Raw genomic sequence first — 14,050 nt, forward strand, 5'->3', positions numbered from 1 at the left:
TTTTTTTTTTTTTTGTGGCATAAGAACACATGTGTACTTATTTATTTAATTGATTTATTTTGATGGAAAGGCTCCAGCAACATAAAGAAAAGGTGTCGGTTTGAGGTTTGGATTACATTCAACAAACTCTGTTACACAATTTTCCCCTTCAGGAAAAACAAAGACATGGAAAATTAAAAATAAAAACAAGTGTACTAGCAAGTGAAAACAACTAAGCTGTTAAGTATGCTCCTACCCAGCTCACTATTTTTTCTGTTCTTATTTTATTTATATATTTTTCATTTCTTTCTACTCTTCAATTCACCTCTCATGCACTGAAGTGTATAAATCTGTGCAAGCTTTAAGTGGATCATGGGCCGAGTTCCCGATTGTGTTCTTTCCTAACTTTGCTGCTGCTCCACAGGATTTATGAATGCCTGAGCAAACATTCATCAGAGGGACAAATTCACTGTGAGAACTTTCCGTCCTTATTTATGAAATTTCCCAATGAAACATGAAGCATGTTGATTAGAATTTATAAACATTTCAACCCACACTTCACAACCTGAAAATTTGAACAATTTGGGACTTAATGTAAGACAACACATGCAAAACTGTAGAAAGATTCAGTTTCAGATTTTCAAAAAATGTATTGCATGCAAAATAATAAATCTACTTGTCATTAGAATACAAAGGGACATTAAGTGTCTTTTTAGTAAGTTGCCATTTCTTGCATATAAAGCTGTCTGGAAAAATGGTGTTGGCAAAGTACTGTTATTATAACCTATCATTTAGGGCACCTTTAAGTTCAGTATTTCATATTTAATAGGGCCCTGTTAATAGGCTGAAGTTTATAAGCCTGGATTTCAGTAGTGAACTGTCTCCCAAAGTTCCTGTTTTAACAGTCATGTCTATGCCAGTACCTTTTACATGGTTATATATGCCATTTCTAATCTGGTTCTTTCATGAGTTAAGTTGAAACAAGTCCAGCACCCAAAAACTATAGCATTTGTACGAAATGTACAAAGATATTTGACATCTGGGTTGTTTAAAATGTTTATACACTGCCAGACAGTGGTGTCAAATCCATGTAGATAAAGTGAGAGTATGGTGTGGCGTGTATGTGTACAGTTTGTGCTGTGTCATACAGTGATTAATGACTTCACTCTACCTGCGTCCAATCCCAGCACTGGGGATTAGGCTTTATTTGTTTAGATTAGACAACATTTTCATAATATTTGAACTTGGCTGTGTACCCAGTGGCATAATGTGTATTCATCATTAACGTATGTGTGATCACTTTCACAAGCTTCGTCATCCAATAGTTTAGTCATTCTGTCATTCGTATGCTTACAGCTTTCAAGCTGAGAAATGGGTCTTATGGCAGCGAGCAGAGATTATTAGCTGACCTCTGTTTAAAGTTCAGCTCTGAAAGCAACTAATGCAAACCTCGCCTCTGTGAATGCCAGGTGTGTATGCAGGAGAATGTCCATGAAGCATTCACGTGTTGCTAAAAGTCCACTTGAACGTCAAGGAGATTCTTTGCATTCTTCTTGATGCATGTCCCAGAGCACATGCTAACATGCATGTACCACATTTGATACTTCACACATGTTCATGTTGCAGAATTAATGTAGTTCTATAGTTGTCAGACTGCACGTCAAGGAGTGTCTACCATTTTTAGAGCTTGACTGTACATGTAAGTGAATGTACATTGGTGGTTGTGCTCTAGCTTCTACCAAGCATGGAAAAGTTTGTTGAGGGAGTAGCACACACACACACACACACACACACACACACACACACACACACACACACACACTCACACGTACTACAATGCTTGAATTCTTGATTAATTTCTGTCTTTTTGTATCCAGTTTGCTTACCTTTTTTACATTTTAATTCTGAAAAAAATAAAAATAAATAAATAAATTAATAATAATAATAATAATTTACCAGAACGGCATTGAGTTTTCATAAACCCAACTTTAGAAATCTCAACAATAACAAAAAAAGAAAGTCAAAATGTATGTTTTGAGGACATAACATATTTCTCTATCTGTGACAATACTCTATGGGGCTCATGACACATTTATCTTGTCCTCATTTTCTTTAGCCCGTGTCCTGTACCAGGCCCTGGTATGGTGAAATAATATCACTGTGCAGTCTTAGTCTCCAATGTCATGTTTTTTTTTTGTTTTGCTTTTCTTCCAAACAAGAATATATTCACAATTCCAGTATACTGTATGTTTTTACCACATTTAAATTGTAACAGGTCCTATTCTATTTGCAACCCCAAAAGTCATGTCAAACAAACCAAATGGAATTTTAATGCCATTCGTCTATATAGCTTGTATGCACTTGTTGTTTCTCCAGGACCAAGCTGCATACATAACATAACACACAACAAGATGGGTAAGAGGACAGGACAAAAGTGCAGGACAAAAAGATTCACAAAAATACTCAGAACATGGGCTGTAAACTGTTTAGTAGTTTGGCAGCAATAAGGATATCTGTAGCAGCAATATGAATAGCGTTGCATTAATAGAAAGTGTCTGCTGCGGCTTTGTACAGCGTGGCTGGCAGTGGTGTTGAGTCATACTGTTTTAGGTGTTTGACTAGCCCAGGTGAGCGCTGGAAGGCAGCAGAGTGTTGAGTAACCTGACTGCCTCAGGGAAGAAGTCTGCTAATGGTTGGCATGGATGAATCTGTGCCTTCTGCCAGATGGCAGGAGTGTGAAGATGTGTACTACTATCAGCTAAAAGTTCTATTCGCTATAATATTCATCCCTGTATGTAAGTAATTCAATCATTTATTTGCTAAAATGTCTTATCTTATCTGATGATTACAGACAAATATTTCCCAAGGGGAAAGTAACAAACTGCATGTACTCTTATTACAATACATTACATGGATTACTGTAATAATACTTTAAGTATAATTAAATCATAATCATATTTTTACTTAAATATAAAGTAAAATATTAAAATTCATAGAAAATAACAATGTATTTAACACCAGAATACTGTAAGCTAATAAAAAGTCAGTATGTATACACTGCTGAAGCAAATGTTAGAGAAACTGGAGACAGGTAAACTTTTCTGGCCCAATTTATCAGCGATCTTCAGTTTAAATTCATCAAAAGAAACAGTGTGTTAATGATCTGCAAATTTTGTGAGCCAAAACCTGTGAAGATATCAACATTTTACAGCTTAACATTTAACCAGACTAGCACACTGAGCTAGACTAACTAGCCAGATTTTTATTTATGTTTTTCAGCAATACAACAAAGATGGCACTTCAATGTTCAGCACTGATTGATTGTTGTGTTCAATATACTGTATCTAAGTGCATCTACAGCCTATAGGTGATTCTAAGAATAATGTGTGAGATATTTAACTATGTAGTTCGAAAGATGTATAAATTTAGATGAGTTAGCTAAGCTAGTGAGCTAAAAATCTTAGCAAGCTACTGAAACACCAAGTTAGCTAGTGAGCTAATAATACCTCTCTTTATATTCATTCATTCATCTTCTACCGCTTATCCGAACTACCTCGGGTCACGGGGAGCCTGTGCCTATCTCAGGCGTCATCGGGCATCAAGGCAGGATACACCCTGGACGGAGTGCCAACCCATCGCAGGGCACACACACACTCTCATTCACTCACGCAATCACACACTACGGACAATTTTCCAGAGATGCCAATCAACCTACCATGCATGTCTTTGGACCGGGGGAGGAAACCGGAGTACCCGGAGGAAACCCCCGAGGCACGGGGAGAACATGCAAACTCCACACACACAAGGTGGAGGCGGGAATCGAACCCCCACCCTGGAGGTGTGAGGCCAACGTGCTAACCACTAAGCCACCGTGCCCCCCTCTCTTTATATACTGTTAATAATTGACTTGATTAGTTAACACGAAACAGAAATGGAAGTAAAACATGTGCACATTATTTTTTGTTTATTGTAATAAAAAATTGACTAATAAAAAAAAGTAATTGGTAAAATTCTTAACATAATAATTATTAGTAATTTTTTCTCCAGATTAGTAATCTTCATGACAGCTACTCCAGGGAATTCTTACTATAGTAACAGTACGTTACTCATCACTTATGTTTTCTTTTTTTTTTTACATTATTTTTCCACCTCCAAAATAAATCTGCATATTTTCACAGCTTGCTTTCAGTGAGAAATAAAATATAATTACAACATCCATCTTGTCACCTGCAACAACAGCCAAATTGAAGTGTTAAAAATGTACAGTTTTTTTTTTTAATATGTAAAATATAGCATTGTGTGTTACTTAACGGATATAGCTGATTAGCTGACACTGCTAAAAATGCTTAAAAAAAGGAAGCTTGGTAAATATTTACAAGTCTGCAGTGCCTCAGACCTGAAACATACTGACCTCGTTTTGTTTGCAGTGTGTTTATGTCGGCTGGGGTTCACTTCAGGCTTTGTTTATCTCTTAAGGTAAGGTCAGTCACATTGTAAATAACCTGATTTTGGAGCCCAGCAGTGACTGACATAAAAGATTGTTACCAGGTGACTGAATAGAGCAGCTTGTTGCATGCTTCCTCTGTTCAGGTTTACTAAATGTATTAGATCTGTTAAGGTTTGGTGACTCTGTGATTGACACACACAAACATGCTTCTTTTCTACCTCAGGCGATTGTGCCGTTGTGGCCGGTTGGCTCTTCCTACGCGAGACACGGCTACATCAGGTAAACAAGACATGACTTGATAATGTATTAAGTCATTCCCTAGATTAAAAAGTTACATGAATTAAGCCAACCCACTTGTAAATAGAGGTTTCTCAGGAATTCATGATAGCAACATAATCTTATGACCTCTTTTACAAGAAATCTAGCAGAATTGTACTACCATATTAGGATTCCTATGTACTTTGTTTGTAACTGGGTTGTGCAAACATGAGACAGCATGGGACTGCTGTGGACTGTAGAAGACATGCTGTTAACTCTCTCTTGCTCTCTGCCTCTATAATTACAATTATGTCTGGTGCCAGCAGGAGACATAGTGCCTGTCTGTGACCTTTGCTTCGGGTAAGAGGGGGCTCCAAGTCTAGATTCTGAGCACAGCATTACAAGAGGAGATTCAGCCTTTACCATCTACAGTTGTCCATAAACAATGAAATTCATTTCCTCACCTATGTTAGCTTTTTAGCTTACTACCTTTTTTAAAAACAAGTTTGCATTCTAGTTTATCATTGTTCCAGTAAGAAATAAGAGTCGTAATGTAAATCAAGATACTAGATTTGTTTTTTTTTTTTTTTTGCTAAATGTTGGAAAAAAATTGCTTTCAGGGAATTGCGATCAACGAGAATAAACAATATTTAGCTAAGTGAGATTTTTAAAAGGACCCTTCTGGAGAAACAGCATGACTCCCAAAAGAAAAGGCACCCCAAGCAGTTATAAAGTGCACAATTATACGGGATTTTCAAAGTGAAACTTTCTGATATAAATATGGACAAATAAACTGTTTACAAATGTATAGGTATAGTACTTCTAACTACGATTTACAAACCTAGCATAAAGCTTGAGTATACAAAGTTTAAGATCTGGTTTATAGCAACAGCCTAAGTTGGTCAGTTAAGGGATCAGACTGTCTTGGAAGGTCATGTGATCAAATGCCTGGACCGCTAAGTTGCCCCTGCTGGATCATTGAGCATGGCCTTTAACCCTCAACTGCTCATGAAATGAAATAAACATAATATCCGTTATCTTCTATAAGTCACTCTGAATAAGGTCATCTGTCAAATTACATAAATAAATGTATAGCTGAAATTGAATTGTACAAAAGCTAGCATCAAGTTCAAACTAGAGCTCGAATTCTAGAAAGTTAAAAATAAAGCTGGTATTTACAAAAGTGGGTGTAGGCTGATAACATAGACTGGTGTGATTGGGTTGAAATGTGTCACCATTGTTGCCTGATGTGTCCCTTTTATATTCTTCTAATGTGACAATGTCATTCACATTGTGCCCAACATGCTGGTTCTCTTCTGGGATATCATAAACAATTAATACAGAGCAGAAGGCACAGAGAAAAAAAAACAAAAAACATCCATGGATGTTAGATTTGGAAGGACCTGGGGAAAACTATAGGGTCAAAGGAGTGTTAAAAGGTCACTTCTTGTTGATACTGGGATTTAAACTTCTGATCCACCCAAAAATATAGCAAGCATTGCCCATTCCGGTCATGAAAGACCTTTCTGGATAAGAAAAACTGCAGTGTGTTGTCTGGGTTAAATAGTGATTAACACTGCATGTGTGGCAGAAAGCATTGTGTCCTGATGATGGGGCTTTTTAATACGACATTGTAGGGTGTACAGTATACATGTCTCCCCTCAGTTAGACACATGCTTGCTCTTATATCCACACTGGTGTGTAGTAATAAAGTAGAAACACTTTGTTATACTTAAATATGATTTTTTGGAAATATACATTTTTTTGTTCAATTTTAATCTTCACTAGACATTCATAATGCATACGACTGCTTTTACTTATCCTTATATATACATATATATAGCCAATCATATCATATGTATATGTCTTACCAAATTACTTTTAAATTAACAATGCTACTAAAATTTTTATTATTGTTTTAATCTGTCAATCTTTTTTTGCGTCTGAAATAACTGCCACTTTGTGCCTCATATGAGGAAGCTATCCACTAATTTTTAAACATAATAATAAGCTAATAGTAGTTACATGCTATCTGCATACCATTTGTCCCCTACTTAAAGCATCCCTAAATAAATAAATAAATAAATTCATTTAAAAATCACATTCTCACTACCACATTAACTCTTTTTTTATTTCAACATAATGACTACATTTTGCTCTCGTTGTCACTTGTTCAAGGGTTTATTTTCCGGCCGGAAACAAGCACACAGAAAAGTCTGATAAACAAAAGTGAAACCTATGGCCAGAAAAGTGGACAAAAGATTTGAGATGCTTTGTGGTCCCAAAGGAGTTCTGAGACTAGCTATAGATTGACAACTTGTAAAATCACTTAAGCTAACTAATTGTCTCCTAAAAACTAACCTTGTGGTATTTGAACCTGCACATTATTATTTCTTAGTTAAAACCGATTGTTGAACCATAGCTTTATCTTAAAGCTCATCAATCATGTGTTTAATGTTATCTACAGTTAGTATGATGCAGTGGAGTGACCAAAGCATACTGAAAATGTATGGTGGTATTATAGGATCAAACTTCATTCTATTCCAGAAATGAATTCAAACTCATCAGTAGCCTAGATTGAGTGAGACTCATGCCATGTTTGCCCTCTACAGAAGACAACCCTGGAATTTTTTTATTAATTCTGAAACTACTAAAATAGGTCCGGCATTCTAGTATGTAAATAGTAAAATGTTATTTTGAAAATCCTCACTGTCTGGATAGACAGTGAGGATTTTCAAAATAACATTTGGTTAAACAGGTATATATATACTGAACAATTATCTAATCAGCCAATCATCTGGCAGCGCTCTAATTCATAAAATCATGCAGATATGGGCCAGCAGCTTCGGGTAACATTCACAACAACCATCAGAATGGGAAAAAAGTGTCTCTGTGATTGTGACTGTGGCATGACTGTTGGTGCCAGATAGGCTGGTTTGTGTATTTCTATCTCCTGGGATTTTCATACACAGCAGTCTAGAGTTTACGCTGAATGGTGCAATAAAGAAAAACATCTAGTGAGATAGAAAAGTCTTGTTGTTTAGAGTTGCAAGGTTTCCCGCAGAAAATTGAGGGGGGGGGGGGGGGTCTTCTTTGTGAGATAGACCACAGACTCTGTACTATGTTTAACAATTATTAAAAAACAGGCATGTGCAACCTACTGTAGCTAGCAGGTGAAGAACTCAAACAACAAAATTACCAGCTAACTTACTTTAAATTTGCAAGAACTATAGACTAATACAATAACAGGCTTAAATAAACCCAAAACGTACGTCCACTAACAATTCTCACGGACACACGTTTTATCAACTGGCTAGTTATCCTACAGACAGTGACGGACCACGTCTTTCTCTCATTTCGTGCCCACTCGCGGTGTGAAGCGTGTCCGCGTTATGCACTTGACGGCATTTTGTGCAGCGGAATTTTTTATTTTTTTGGACGACCTAGTTAAGGCGGTACCGTTTCCCAGCTTAGCGGGCCACCCGAACTGCAAAGTGCTGCGGAAAACCCTGTAGTTGTCAGTGGAGAATATCCAGACTGTTTTGAGCTACACTAATTCACATAAGCACTCTGTACAATAGTGGTGAGCAGAAAAGCATCCCAGAATGCACAACATGTCAAACCATGAGGCAGATTGACTACAACAGCAGAAGACCTCATAAGAGTTACAATTCTGTCACCCAAGAACAGATAACAGACACCAAAACTGGACAGTTGGAGACTGTCAATGAATCTTGAATTCTGCTTGAATTCATAAACCCAGGGAACACTTTTGGCAATCACGCATTTTAATGTCACAACATAGTGACATAGTACTGTTGCTGACAATGTGTATCCCTTCATGTCTGCAACGTATCTATCTTCTAATGACTGCTTCCAGCATGAAAATGCACCATGTAACAAAGCAAAAAGTCATCTCAAACTGGATTCATGAACATGAAAACGAGTTCAGTGTTTTTCAGTGACCGTCCAAGTCACCAGATCTGAATACAATAGATTTGGGATGTGGTAGAAAAGAAAACCTACAGCAATTGAATGACGCAGTTATATCGTCCTGGATTACTATCTCTGTGGAATTGTATAAACATCTTGTAGAATCTATGCCACAAATGGTTTTGCCTGAGCAAAGAGAGGCCCTCTCCTGTATTAGTATAGTGTTCTTTATAAAGTGTTTGGTGAGAGTAGAAAAAACTCAGTATAGTTTTGTTACACATTATTAACCCACAGAAAGTCGGTAGAAGAACTATCTTGTTGTGTTTGTTCAGCTTTATGGTATAAACAGCAAATAATCCAACCACTTTCTTTCTATAATACATGCATTATCTGTTGTTTAACTTTTCCCAGTAACAATGACTTTTAATAAGTTAAGACTGTTGGAAATTTGCTTAAAAGTCTCTCAGTCTCTGTAACTCTCTTTCTCTCTCTCACTCTATCTTTACACACACAGACACACACACACGTATTCATGCACGCACACACTCTTTCACACACATGCACACACACACATACACATGTACTTTCTCACATACACACACACACACACTTTCCCCAAGGCTATACTTCATTATGGTCCCACTGTCTGACTGATACCAGCTGTCATGTTTAAACCCTCCATGCACGCTATTGCATTATTAGAATTACAGGGAGGTTCTCAGTAGTGAAATAAAAGATTGTTGTTTTTTTTTCTTTTATTATTATTGTGCTGTCAGAACTTTCGGTTGCAGTGGATAAAAGATGGCTCCTCCAGTAAGGTCATAGATATCTCAGTCTGCCTAGGGAGCCATTAGTGTCAAACACTGCAGAGTCAATTGGTTTCATTCACATATACAAGGCAACTAAATCAAATGTATTTGTTTGAAATAATTAAATCATCACTGGTGTGTTTAGGGACAATTCTGATTATTCAAAGTGATTGAACAGATGAAAACTGTATGAGATCTTTTATTGTTATTCCTGTTCTTAGGATTTTCTTTGAAACAACTTAATTGTTTTCTCACACTTACAGACTTCTTCTTCTTTTTTCTTTCTTCTTCTTGTTATTATTATTATTATTATTATTATTATTATTATTATTATTATTATTATTATTATTACAATGTGCTGCTGATTCTGGAAAATCTATACTGAGACATTATAAACCCAGTGTGGCTCAACTGAAGAGTCTGTGCTTGTATCTGTGGGCAGACAAGTGAAGCTTATTCATTCTTGGAGACTAAATTGTTTAAGATGAAGAATAAAAGGTCAAGTCAAGTCAAGTCAAGAAGCATTTATTGTCATTTAAACCATATATAGCTGACACAGTACATAGTCAAATGAAACAGTGTTCCTCCAAGACCATGGTGCTACAGTACATAAACAAGATAGCGCTACTGTACATAAACCACAACAGAGCTACATAGAACAACACAGATCTACAGTAAGTACTGAAATGTGATTGTAAACTACAAAAATTACATATAGCATGTGACTATTTCATATTACTATTAATACTATTTCAAAATTCATACTTTTTTTTTTTTGGGTTGCATGGAGCATCACTCCCTGGATTCATGATGGATTCACTTTGACCTTTCTTCTCACCCCAGAACACTGTATTCATTATGGAGGACTTCACAATTCATAGTTTTGTTAGTGAGTCTTGCACTGTATGATGTAATGTGCTTATTTTACTAAGTTTAAGTTCTTGTGCTAACAATCATCTTTGCCCGCATGTATCTTTGACCCTAAATTTCAATGACTAAATAAAAACGTTTCCCAAAAATTTCAGATAGGAGTTACACTGAGCAGTAAACACTACATTTACAGCATCATGGTCCATCACACTAAGTAAGTCCATAGCTATCAGACAACCCTGGAATTCTTTTATTAATTCTGAAACTACTAAAATAGGTCCGGCTGTCAAATACTGCATGTCAGTCAAGCAACAACCTGTTCAAAAATCATTCTTGTTGAAATCAATCAATCATTTCTGGCTGAACAAATAAAGCAAAAACAAAACAAAACTACTTGCCTGAATATGAAATTTGCTATCTGGTGTTTGTCCATTCCTGAACCATATGACAATGAGGGAAAGTGCAAACTGAACAAATCTAAAAAAGAATTACATAAAAAAAACATATACACACACAGCATTTGTTAAACTTTGTTAGAAAATCAGCTTATGCATATTAATGACAACTTTATCCTTTTTCCACCTACTTAAAATGCGTGCATAATAGAGAGAGGTACTTGCTGCCAAAGACCTTCTCCTTACTGTAAAGATTAGTGTGTTGGAGAGAAGAAATTAAAAAAACATGTATCACCATTCATCCTTCACTGTCTCCAGTTGCCAACATACACACAGACTTAACTCTACCAGCTGTTTTCCACAACTGCTGATATCTGCTCTGATGGAGCTTAAAGAAACGATGGCACATTTTCAATTTACATTTTGAAGATGCTGTAAAAGATTAAGGCTAGATGAGGTAGTTACACAAATAATGATACCAGCAGGTGGGTGCTTATCCTGTGCAACATGCAGGCTCTACTTTTAACTCTCACTATGACTAAGCATGCAGAAATCCAAAGCTCTCTGAAGCTGCTTCAATAGATGCAAGATAGTGAGAGATATTGTATAGTGTGTGCTTTTGTAAAAGGAACAGACAGCAAGAAAGAGAGAGATAGTGAGACAGTGATAGTGAGATAGAAACAAGATCTTTCATTCTTTTGCCAAAGCAGATGTTTAGCAGACTATTAGCAGCTCTGAATGTGCGGGTATGCTCCAAAGAAGGAAAGCAGTACGGTATGATGGCGTGGAGTAAAGAAATAACCCATACACCGCAGGAATTTCTATTAATATCTTCCAATGAGATGGCAAACGAAGGGTAACACAAGTGCATCATTGTCCCACCTGAGATTGCCTCGGTTCTGGGAATGCACTGTTATGCTTTCTTTGCTGTCAGTTTTTGTTTTTTTTAAGCTCCATCACGAATACTTCATATGCTGTCTCACTGCGATGACAAGACTGATACCAGGTGAAATCTGAGCAGTCTGTTGTATTGAGAAATAGTCTTCATATTTACCCCAATCTCATACAGTTAAAACATAAACAGACCCGAGTTATTGTGATACCGGAAATCTGAAGTCTTAAACTAAGAGATATATCTGTCTAAGCATACAAATCATTTGGGTTCATAAATAAATTGAAAAATGTAATATTACATATGGCATATGACTATTTCATATTACTATTAATACTATTTCAAATTTCATACTATTTTTATTTTTTTTTTTTGAGTTGCATGCAAAAAAAGCAATCCAAAATATGGTTTGTGACAGTTGCTTCAGTGCAAATCGGAGAAACGTGTGTCAAACTGCACCATCATCTTACAGCACATTGATCTAGGTTTCTTTTTTCTTTAGTAAATCAGGTGACGTAAATGCCCCAGTTCTTGTAGTCTTGGACTCACTCGAGCGTTTAATGAACCTCACAGAGTCATTAGTCATGCTGCAAACGTATCCTACTTTCTACAGTTCTATCTTTAGTACAGTGACTATTTTTACCCATGAGGGGGATTTTAGGATTTGACGCACTTTTGGTGCTCAGGTTTCTAGGGTTGGCATCTAAAAAGATTGCTTATACTGTATATGTTTATCTGGTCATCAGACTGTGAAATAGATTGCATTAAATAAAGGACAGCGTGTGCCGGGTGCGGCTAGAATAACATTAGATCCCTGTGCAGGATTAGGGAGTTTTCACGGCTAGGTTTGACCACCCACGCTCTCTGCACATTTTTCTTTGAATATCTCATCTCCCACTCATTTTTGTCCCAAAAAACGAGTAGTCAAATCATAAGGTGTGAAATAGAACAAAGTAAGAGCTCGACTATGTGTCTCCGCTATGCTCTGGTACCCTTTTGGAGGTGTTAATGGTCTCTCCAGAGGTAGACATGCCACATATGCGCCTAACCAAAGCCACAATCCTGACCACTCCTGCCTCTTTAATTACCACTTACTTCAATTTGCCAAAAAGTTGCCAAGAAGTTTTTCAGGACAAAGACATTACAAAACGTAAGACTATATAAATACACATGGAGCATATGTATATATATATAAAGTTATATAAAGTTATATATATATATATAGTATATATATATATATAGTATATATATATATATATATATATATATATATATATATATATATATATATATATATATATATATATATATATATAAAGTTAAATTTCCTTTCTATCTGACATGTTTATGCATACATTTAGCACATCTATTACATTTACAGTTGTATACCCACACATTGATATTTACGCTAAACAACAAAGCTTTACTTCAATCTACTATTTTTGATACTCGTATTTAATTCTGTGCAATCCAAGCTGCTGTTCTGCTTGCCATGGTTGTGTTGAATGGTTATTTAGTAACTGTAGCCTTCCTATCAGACTGACTATTCTCTTCTCTTCATCCACAGAACTGCATTTTTTTATGGTTTGTTTTTCACACCATTCTTAAACTCTTGACACTCTTGCGGGAGAACATACAAGGAGATCAGCAGTTTCTGTAATACACATATTACCTGCCTGGGACCAACAACCATAGCATGGTCAAAGATCAACGTTTTCCCATAGCAATGATTGATGTGAACATTAACTAAAGTCATTGACCCATATCTGATTTTATGCATCACATGGGGCCTCCATGGATCAGTCTTTTAGTATCAATTTAATATTTTAAATTGTTTGTCATGTTCCTTAAACCATTCTTCAAAATTTTTTTGCAATTAGGCTCATTAGGAATATCCTTGCCATTATTATCTATATTTAGGTTGGTGTCGAGGTAACATCCACATGATTGCCAGAAGGTTTCCCAGCAGAACATTGCCCAGGCTTGACTTTTTCTAATAGCACATCTTGGCCTCCTGCCATCTTTACCCCAGGTATTCAGTGCACATGATGTAAAATGAAACCATATTAATCAGACCAATCCATCTTCTTCTATTGCTCCGTTGTCTAGTTCTGATATTCACGTAAGCATTGTACAGTAGGTGTGTTTGGTGATGGACAGCAGTCCGTTCTGCAGTCTGCACATAGTATAGCACTATGTATTCTGACACCTTTCAATCATAGTCAGCATTATATTTCAGCAATTTGTGTTACAGTAGCTCTTCTGTAGGATTGGACAAAATACAGTAGGCTAGCCCTGGGAGCATCAATAAACCACTTTTGATAGGTATTAGCCACTGTATACTGACAACACCCCACAAGACGTGCCAGTTTGTTGATAATCTGACCTCTAGCCATCTCTCTCTCTCTCTCTCTCTCTCTCTCTCTCTCTCTCTCTCTTTGTGTCACTGCCTGTCTGTCTGTCTTTC

Source organism: Tachysurus vachellii, chromosome 8, assembly GCF_030014155.1.
Source record: "Tachysurus vachellii isolate PV-2020 chromosome 8, HZAU_Pvac_v1, whole genome shotgun sequence".
In the NCBI taxonomy this organism is placed as follows: Eukaryota; Metazoa; Chordata; class Actinopteri; order Siluriformes; family Bagridae; genus Tachysurus; species Tachysurus vachellii.